This window comes from Mesoplodon mirus (assembly GCF_964341445.2).
Source record: "Mesoplodon mirus genome assembly, chromosome: 20".
In the NCBI taxonomy this organism is placed as follows: domain Eukaryota; kingdom Metazoa; phylum Chordata; class Mammalia; order Artiodactyla; family Ziphiidae; genus Mesoplodon; species Mesoplodon mirus.
The window spans coordinates 9,213,085-9,219,376 of NC_138996.1; the positions used below are offsets into that span (position 1 = coordinate 9,213,085).

Below are 6,292 nucleotides of genomic sequence, written 5' to 3' on the forward strand. Positions count from 1 at the left end.
AAATAAATGCACGTACACAGAGGAAATGTACCCTGGGGGGAGTTTGATGTCAAGCATGTCAGAGTAGTGGCGTATAAGAAATATGCCTGCATAGGACGCTGCTGCTTAGGAGGAAAGGTGTAAAAATGTTTCCAAGGAGTTGGGACAGCACAGAGCTGCTAGGTGAAGTGAACCCGAACTGCTGAAAAACCAGGGATATGCTTACCACCGACAGCAATCCTGGATAAAACAGATGGTCCAAGACAAAGCCAGGATATGTCAGGCTCAAGGATGACTCAACTCACTAGGAAGAAGACAGGAACATGGTCAGTTTCAGGGTCTCAGGGTCTTGGTCTTAACTCAGGTCATTCTGACCCTAAGTACTTTCCCCTTGCCTAGAAAGGCCTCACGTCAGCTGGACGTGGGTAACAAGAAACGTGGTACCAAGTTCAACCCAAAGCAACATAACCTGCAAAGCTGGAAAAGAAAAAAGGGACAAAGATACAGGATACACTGACATCCTGGGGCCATCAGTTTAGGAAAGGACAGTTTCATTTGCTGGGGCTACAAGACCCAAGAGGTTTCCTTACCCAACCCGAACACTGCTCTCAGAGTTCCATTTCAAAATCAGTGCTTTGACATCTGAGTACTGTATATGTAACTGCAAGCAACTTCCTGGCCTTCTTTTTTCAACAATTTGTGTCTGGCTTATTTTACTTGGCATCATCACTCTGAGAATCACTCATGCCGCTGCCTGTCTCAACAGTTCACTCCCCACTGCTGAGCTGTTTCCCTTGGTGGAACAGGCCACGGCTTCTTTATTCACTCACCTGGGGACGGGTCCTTCCAGTTGGGGACTGTTACAAATAAAGTCGCTATCTACAAGCCTTGCATGGACATACACTTTCATTTCTCCGGCGTAAATACCTAGGAGTGGAATGACGTGAGTGTACGTTTAGCTTTTAATGAAACGGCCAAACCGGCTTCTGAACTGGTTGTACCATCTTGCATTAATTCTCACCAGCAGTGTCTGAAAGTTCCACGTGCGCTACATCTTCACCAACACTCAATATGATCAGTCTTTCTCACTTTAGACATGCTAATGGATGTTAGGTGGTATCTCACGGTTTTAATTTGTTTCCCTCATGACCAATGATATGAAGCATCTTCCATGTGCTTATTGGCCACCTGTATATCCTCTCTGGTGAAGCGCTCAGATCTTCTGCCTACTTTTTATCAGGTTATTTCATTATTGAGTTTTATCACTAGCCATTTTTTAAAAGTCAAACCTTCCCCCCCATGACTAAGCAGTCTCTTTACAATGAGAAAGCATTTCATCACAAAGGCACAAAATTTGTGAAACATCAGACTTCTTGGTTCAACTTGCCACAAGGTTGAAACAACCCTAATTGTGCAAAGAAAAGTCATCAAAACCACAAACTCTGCTTTCACCTCAGACCTGTATATTACCAGGAACATAAAACGCTCTTTCATCTCTATGCTCAGCTGACAGTGATTCTGCACCGTCCAACACAGCAGCCGCGAACCACGTCTGACCCTTGAGCACTGGAGATGTGGCTAGTCTAAACTGAAATGTGTTGTAAATGTAAAATAGACGCTGGAATTTCAGTGAATTAGGGTAAAAAAAATGAACGTAGAAGATCTCGTTAATACTTTGTACACTGATTACATGTTGAAGTGATATTCTAGATAATCTGGGTTAAATAAAATATATTATTAAACTTATCTTCACCTGTTTCTTTTTACTTTTTTTAAAGTGGCTACTACAAAATTTAAAAAACTGTACATGTGGTTTGTGTTATGTTTCTATTGGATAGCACTGACCACAAAGTTTTAAGGCAGACCCTGAAAATACTGTATCTCCAACAGGTAAGGGAAAAAATACATACATATAGTATCTTCCCCGCCCTACTCCTGGGAGGTGTGAAGGGAACAGTGCAAAGGAAGGGGCTGAGAACTGGACTCAGGAGTCCTCTGAGGTTGGAGGCCCAGCTCTGTTACTCTCTGCTCTGTGTGACTTTCAGTAAGTCATTCACCTTCTGTGGATTTAAGTTTCCTCACCAGCTTTTTGGTTTCTGTTTTTTTAATTCAAAAAGTCAACAAAAGCGTATCATGTGCCTACTTTTTACAAAGCATCATCCTAGAATTGCAGATCTTGAGCTAACAGTTTAATAGAAGGCAAACACACTAACAACTATTATGAAGACAAAATAAAAAGAGCCCCCAGAGAGAGCAAACCAGCCTGTATGGCTGGGTGGCGTGTGCATGTATCAATGTGTTTTAAAGGAGAGAGTATCTTTAAGGACTTACGAAAAACTCCAAGCATTTACAACACTCCTCCTAACTCTCAAATTCTGTGCTCTTAAAAAGCATTCATGGGCTTCCCTGGTGGCGCAGTGGTTGAGAATCTGCCTGCTAATGCAGGGGGCACGGGTTCAAGCCCTGGTCTGGGAAGATCCCACATGCCGCAGAGTGGCTAGGCCCGTGAGCCACAACTACTGAGCCTGCGCGTCTGGAGCCTGTGCTCCACAACAAGAGAGGCCGCGATAGTGAGAGGCCTGCGTACCACGATGAAGAGTGGCCCCCGCTTGCCACAACTAGAGAAAGCCCTCGCACAGAAACGAAGACCCAACACAGCCAAAAATAAATAAATAAATAAATAAATAAATAAACAAATGTGGGGTTAAAAAAAAGAAAAAAAAAGGTTGGCCCAGTTTTCATCATTTAAAAAAAAAAAAGCATTCATCATGCTATAGAGTAAGCATTATTATACAGGGAACTGATGACATTTGCTCAGGTCCTCCCCATGAGTGTAATGATACAGTAAGAAGTAAATGACATGCCATGATGAGGTTGTTTTACGTGAAGAAACAATTCTGCAGTACAGCTCAAGCTTAACCAGGACCAAATATTCTCCAACACACACCAAGCCCTCCACCAAAACATACAATTCCCCCACCCCCTCATGTCTTCAGGGGCAGTGATTTACCAAGACACCCTGATCCTGTTCATTTGAGCATCATTTCCATAAACTGGATGTGCACGACAACTACTGTATTTAGGTCACAAACTCACAGAAGAAAAGTCCATCCTGAAAGTAAATTTATAAACAATTATGTCATATCATATAAACTGAACTTACAAGCAAACTCCAAGAAGTCTACATACATACATCCCTTGTTCACAGCATCCCTCGGGCAGCAGTTAAAGGTAAAAAAAATTGAGGCCTGGCTTCCCTGGTTGCGCAGTGGTTGAGTCCGCCTGCCGATGCAGGGGACACGGGTTCATGCCCCAGTCCGGGAAGATCCCACATGCCACAGAGTGGCTGGGCCCATGAGCCATGGCTGCTGAGCCTGCGCATCCGGAGACTGTTGTCCGCAACGGGAGAGGCCACAACAGTGAGAGGCCCGCGTACCGCAAAAAAAAAAAAATTGAGGCCCAAGTACTGAATTTAGTGTCTTTCTTGAGGTACGGAAACTTAATTGCCTAAAGTGTGCTAGGAAATGCAGACCATGGTTTTGTTTAAAAAAAAAAAAAAAAAAAAAAAGCCTAACCCATGATGCACCCAGCCCAGGATTCTTACCTGCTCATGGCAAGGAAGGTTTTTTTTTTTTTTGCAGTACGCAGGCCTCTCACTGCTGTGGCCTCTCCCGTTGCGGAGCACAGGCTCCGGACGTGCAGGCTCAGCGGCCATGGCTCACGAGCCCAGCCGCTCCGCGGCATGTGGGATCCTCCCGGACCGGGGCACGAACCCGTGTCCTCTGCATCGGCAAGCGGACTCTCAACCACTGCGCCACCAGGGAAGCCCCAAGGAAGGATGTTTTCATGGGAGGGTGCTACTGTTCTCTCGGCCACAAGGGCATAATATCAGGGGTACACCCCCTAAAAATCATTCCAGTTTCCCTTAGTCACTCTTCATTCAATAGCTATGAATGTCATCTAAATCTTTTAAAGCTTGTGCTTATTCTGTCTGGAATTCCACTTTTAAGGTCAGCATCTTCCCATGTTTCCTAAAAGCTATGATGAGAACTCCTCAACTTGTCCCAAATCCAGCTTAAGAAATCATTTAAGGCCTATCCCCTAGTTTCATTATTCCAGATTTTGCTGGAAAGGTTCCTATCTGCCTACCCAAGCCCTTCATCGGAAGAGTTTTCAGTCACAGCCCTTCCACACATTTCTCTTTCCCACAGGAAACAACATAAACGCAAGCAGCATGGTACAGGAGAAAGACTAGATGCGGAGTTGGGAGATGTCTTTTCCAGCCTCAGTTCAACCTCTCATTCCCTGTAGATCTGGACAAGTCACTGAACCTCTGTGGGCCTTGAGGGCTCATCAAAAATGAAAAAGACAAGATGATCTGGAAGTTCTCATCCACACCTTCTGTTTTAACCTGTCCTCCAGCCGCTTAATTATTTTAGATGCCCTTTTCTGGTGCTTCTCCAATGCTATTATGTATTTCGGACTTGAAGGACTTGTAATAGACTATGTCCCAATAAAAGTAAGTTATGGCTTTACTCCATAAAGCCATAAGGTAAGATTTTTACTTTGACTCTCAAGCTACTTTTGACATCAAGGATTTATCCCAGAGATATGGGGGCGCGCGGAAGAGGGATGTGGATTAGACATGCTCAGTCATAGGTGAGTTCTTGAGGCTGGATGATGGGTACATGCTGGTTCACTATTCTATCTACTTTTCCATGTCTGAAATTCTCCATAATACAAGGTTGAAAAAACATCACTGTCAAAGTGAGAAAATAATACCGAACTGGCATGAATACAGGACTCTTTTCTACCATCTCTGGCATAAGGACAATTGCTTTTCATAACGTTTCCCTTGGGTTAAGATAGAATCTACAAGACATGAAACTAAACAGAGGTACTCAAACTTCAGCCAAAATGAAGGAAAATGAACCAGAAAGCAAATTCTTCAACGGATCTCAAGAAACTTATCAGCGAGAAGGTCCGCGGCACAGAGGCCTTGAGCAGTGAGGCGCTGGTATCTAGTACAGCATGGAGCTTACTGCCACAGAACTACAGTATGTTTCATACGGTGTATTTTCCCTAACTTTTCAACTGCGAAAAGTTAAAGCCCTCTGTGACACGGAGAGTGAGGAAATAAGACCCTCCTGTAGGAGGATGCTTCGCAGGGCGTGAAATCAAAACGGAAAGGCAAGGGATATCGAGGGTTAAGAAATCCTGAAGAAAGCAAAATGGGGATCCTCTGGAGAACAGGAGCGGAAAACGTACATCCCAGGGACACCAAAGAACTTGAGCAGTCACGGTGAAGGCGCTTCCCCGTGATCTCTCATCCTCCCGAGCGCGCGGAGGGCAGGCCGTGGGGGCCGGGATTCGGCAGGACACGCGGGGGCGCGGGCCGGAGTGCGCCGCGGGGACTGGCGGGCCCGCTCCGCCGCAGGGAGGGCGGCACGTTCCGGCGCCGGGAACCCCCAGGCAGCGGCAATGGTGCCTCCCAACACCGGGACGGGGGGGGCGCAGGGAGCGGGGTCGCCCGACCGCAGCCCTCACGGGCGCCGGCCCAAACCCCAGCTCCCGCAGAGGCCCGTGACCTTCAGGAACGGGCCGGCCGGACCGTACTCACCTACCTCGTGGATCCAGGAGGCAAATCCCTCCGGGGACCGTCCGCCCCGCCCTCGCCGCCGCCGGCCGAGGCGTGCGTAAGGACGTGCGCGCGCCCGCCCTTTGTCTATGCCGCCTTGACGTGACCTTCGCGTCCAGTCTCCACCCTCCCGTCGTCTAACCTCACGCCCCGTACCCACGCGCTGGCGCGCGCCCGGTCGGGCTGGGCGGGACCCCGAGGGGCGGGGAGATGAAGGCGGGGCGCCGGGAGATGAGCAGACGGGGCGCCAAGCCTTGGGCCGGGGAGGCGGGGAGGCGGGGCGCCGAGGGGAGGGGCGCTGGGGAGGCGGGGCTCCGAAGGGCGGGGCTCCGGGGAGACGGGCAGACGGAGAGCCGAATGGAGGGCGGAGGAGGCGGGGAGGCGGGGCTCCGCGTCACGAGCCCCAAGTGGGCGCGCCTGGGACCCTCCAAGCTGCCACCTGGCGGGCGAGGACCGCTGCCCGGGCTGGGCCAGCTGCTGAAGAGATCGGTCCTGTGCGCGCCAGGCCCTGGTCGCCTGCTCCTCGCCTGGCGCGTGCCCCCGAGACTCCTGCTGTGATAAGGAGAGCACTTCCTAAAGAGAGGTCTCCACGCTTCTGAGCTGCTCCAGGGCCCGAATGCTGGCTGCTTCCGCAAAAAACACTCTTATAGGTTCCGGAGAGAGTGAAATCAGCCC

At 48.9% G+C, this 6,292-nt stretch overlaps 1 protein-coding gene across 7 annotated transcripts in view; it reads right to left on the minus strand.

Moving 5' to 3' along the window:
• The window catches only part of GPAT4 (glycerol-3-phosphate acyltransferase 4), a 32,045-nt gene extending 26,356 nt beyond the window's left edge, over positions 1–5,689 (minus strand). For 2 of the 7 annotated variants that reach the window (XM_082608869.1, XM_082608873.1), the window contains exons 1-2: positions 5,600–5,688; positions 206–283 (exon numbers count right to left, since the gene is read on the minus strand). The gene's annotated coding sequence lies outside the window, so the exon portion shown is untranslated. Of the gene's footprint in view, positions 1–205; positions 284–809; positions 907–2,989; positions 3,076–5,599 lie in introns of those variants that run through there. The other 5 variants (XM_082608870.1, XM_082608871.1, XM_082608875.1 and 2 more) reach the window with 5 other exon arrangements.
• Between the last annotated feature and the right edge of the window lie 603 nt (positions 5,690–6,292).